This window comes from Nanorana parkeri, unplaced genomic scaffold, assembly GCF_000935625.1.
Source record: "Nanorana parkeri isolate BGI_ZX_2015 unplaced genomic scaffold, ASM93562v1 scaffold1127, whole genome shotgun sequence".
Classification (NCBI taxonomy): Eukaryota; Metazoa; Chordata; class Amphibia; order Anura; family Dicroglossidae; genus Nanorana; species Nanorana parkeri.
This window is the reverse complement of record NW_017307395.1, coordinates 129,850-133,842: the sequence shown is the minus strand read 5'-3', so window position 1 is coordinate 133,842 and position 3,993 is coordinate 129,850.

Genomic DNA, 3,993 nt, shown 5'->3' with positions numbered 1-3,993 from the left:
TAAGGATTGCAGACGTTGCTGCTGACCCTTACATTATTATTCAAGAAGAGATGACATGAGATATATAGTAGGGGGGGGGGGGGCTATGCAGGCAGCTCTCCTGCTACATGATCTAATATCACTGACAGTAGGGAGGTTGCTGGGAAACCCCATCCAAATTTTGCTATGGGGCCCCATGATCTGTGGTTACGTCCCTGCAGAGCAGGGCAGCTAAACTTATAGGAGACAATCTGGACAATCTCAGCCTGTCTCTTTTTGTTTAATTACATTAATTAATGTAAGACACCAAATGGGACTTTTTTGGTACTATAAACAATAGGGGTGCACCGATACCGATACTAGTGTCGGTGCCCATACTGAGTATTTGGGCGAGTACTCTTACCCACCCAAATACTCCTGATACTTTTTCAGATACCGGAACTTCCGGTATCAGAAAGCTAGGGGGCGAGTCATTACACGCCACGGGGCTTCCTGATTGGCCGGGAAGCTGGCTCCATACTGGAAGTCCCATTAAGGAAACATGGAATTACTCGCCGCCCGGCTTCCTGCATGGAGCAAGCTTCCCGGGCAATCAGGAAGCTGGGTCGGAAGTTGTAATGACTGGCTGGCTCCATACTGGAAGTCCCATTAAAGAAGCGTGGAATTACTCGCTGCCCGGCTTCCTGCATGGAGCATGGAGCCAGCTTCCCCCGGCCAATCAGGAAGCTGGGCGATGTGTAATGACTCACCGCCCAGATTGCAAATTGGCCAGGAGGCTGGCCAATCGGGAAGCCGGGCGGCGAGTGATTATTCACCCCTCAGCTTCCTGATTGACCTGAAATCCGGCTCCATGGTTCCTCATCACCTGGTGACGAGAGAGCATGGAGCCGGCTTCCCGGCTAATCAGGAAGCCAGGCGGCCAGTCATTCCACGCTTCTTTAATTGGACTTCCAGTATCGGCGAGTACCGGGAAAAAAAATATCGTTAATCGATAATGAAAAAACGGTATCGGTGCATGAAAGAGTAATTTGATAATATAATGCAGGTCCTCTTTTCTTTTCTATATTGAAGGTCTTGAAAACGAAGAATTCTGCAGTTTCCATAGCTTGTTGGTTATCTATATTGTACTTTGCACTTCTTTTATGGTATAGCATATTGGAACTAGCCGAGGATGATAAGCTATCTATAAGCTAATGATTCCAAAGTTCTCTGTTCTCATGCCAACAAGTAGAGTTATTAATGACTGATGTCATATGATGCCACAATTCTTGTTATTTAAGACACTGCTATGTGGTCATAGAGTACAAAGTTTAAATGCTGATTCAAACTCTTTGTAGAATATTTAAGGGCTTGGCTGCTTTGAATAAATGGGAACATAATTTTGAATCAGCCTGCTTGTGTTTGGTTCATTTCTGTGTTCCCCGAAGCCTCGAGAAGAAGGAATCAGAACCCCCCAGCCGTGTGCTCAAAATGTACTTTCAGTGCATCCTTATAAAATAACTTAAAATTGATATTTGATTATTTCTCTACTATAGTCATTCCACATTGCATGAAAGCCGTTGCCTATTATAACCTACACATACATATTGTATACAATGTGCATCCTATAAAGACATGCTACATTATATCATATTGTTAACGCTATGGGCAAAGTTATGACTTTCAATATTGAATAAAGGTTCGCTTCCTCCAAAAAAAAAAGAAAATCTTTCTTTTTGCAAAAAAAAAAAAGGAACTATTTTTTTTTAAATCTGATTTTTTTGGATATAAAAACAAACCATGATGAATTTTCTGAAAGAAGAGGCCACGTAGAATAAAAAAAAATGGTCGCTGCATTTGTTTATATCGCACAATGTTTGGGAAATATTTATGAAATCAGTATTTTTAGGAAAAAAAATATGCTAAAATGAATTTCAGTGTAAACAAACAGATTATAATACCCTATTTTTTGGGGGGGGAAATATAAAAGACGAAGTCACGTCGATTTAAATAGATACCGAACACGCCAAGCCTTAAGATTGCGCACACCCGTGCAACAGTGAGAAAATTTGATACTCACAACTGTAGATAGACGATGTGTTAAAAGCCTTTCCTTTGATAGCTTGATGTGTCACAAACTCATAAATGTAATTAACTCATTAATGTTATTTAAACACTGACAATAAACTTCTCTGTATTGCACGCTTTGGCATGTTAAACCAGTAAATATCCTTTGTTGTATCTTTTCAAGAAGTGTAAACAAATCTGTTGGATGTTGTGAGCTGATAAGTAATAGGCCAAGGTATCTTGGCCATGTTTGTGGGAGGAGTTGCGCCATCTCTCCTCCCCTTAAGAAGGGGGATAGGGAGCTCCTCGTCACGTCACGGCGAAGTCGCGTCTGACCCTCCCGCCCTTCCCCAGGTTCTGTCATTTCACTAGAGCGTGCCCACTTATTTGGCACGCTGACCACAAAATCATGGCACACATCAGGTTGGTATCAGTAGGGGTCATGAAGATTCGGAACCGAAGTAACTCTGACCACAACCTCCCCTGCTGCAGTCTTATCAGTTACACTGTTTCTGACTACAGATTATCTTCTCCCTGTAATATGGAGAGGAATGGGGTGGTGGGGGGGGGGGCTAGAGTGAAAATTCATGCCAACAAGTAGAGTTATTAATGACTGATGTCATATGATGCCACAATTCTTGTTATTTAAGACACTGCTATGTGGTCATAGAGTACAAAGTTTAAATGCTGATTCAAACTCTTTGTAGAATATTTAAGGGCTTGGCTGCTTTGAATAAATGGGAACATAATTTTGAATCAGCCTGCTTGTGTTTGGTTCATTTCTGTGTTCCCCGAAGCCTCGAGAAGAAGGAATCAGAACCCCCCAGCCGTGTGCTCAAAATGTACTTTCAGTGCATCCTTATAAAATAACTTAAAATTGATATTTGATTATTTCTCTACTATAGTCATTCCACATTGCATGAAAGCCGTTGCCTATTATAACCTACACATACATATTGTATACAATGTGCATCCTATAAAGACATGCTACATTATATCATATTGTTAACGCTATGGGCAAAGTTATGACTTTCAATATTGAATAAAGGTTCGCTTCCTCCAAAAAAAAAAGAAAATCTTTCTTTTTGCAAAAAAAAAAAAGGAACTATTTTTTTTTAAATCTGATTTTTTTGGATATAAAAACAAACCATGATGAATTTTCTGAAAGAAGAGGCCACGTAGAATAAAAAAAAATGGTCGCTGCATTTGTTTATATCGCACAATGTTTGGGAAATATTTATGAAATCAGTATTTTTAGGAAAAAAAATATGCTAAAATGAATTTCAGTGTAAACAAACAGATTATAATACCCTATTTTTTGGGGGGGGAAATATAAAAGACGAAGTCACGTCGATTTAAATAGATACCGAACACGCCAAGCCTTAAGATTGCGCACACCCGTGCAACAGTGAGAAAATTTGATACTCACAACTGTAGATAGACGATGTGTTAAAAGCCTTTCCTTTGATAGCTTGATGTGTCACAAACTCATAAATGTAATTAACTCATTAATGTTATTTAAACACTGACAATAAACTTCTCTGTATTGCACGCTTTGGCATGTTAAACCAGTAAATATCCTTTGTTGTATCTTTTCAAGAAGTGTAAACAAATCTGTTGGATGTTGTGAGCTGATAAGTAATAGGCCAAGGTATCTTGGCCATGTTTGTGGGAGGAGTTGCGCCATCTCTCCTCCCCTTAAGAAGGGGGATAGGGAGCTCCTCGTCACGTCACGGCGAAGTCGCGTCTGACCCTCCCGCCCTTCCCCAGGTTCTGTCATTTCACTAGAGCGTGCCCACTTATTTGGCACGCTGACCACAAAATCATGGCACACATCAGGTTGGTATCAGTAGGGGTCATGAAGATTCGGAACCGAAGTAACTCTGACCACAACCTCCCCTGCTGCAGTCTTATCAGTTACACTGTTTCTGACTACAGATTATCTTCTCCCTGTAATATGGAGAGGAA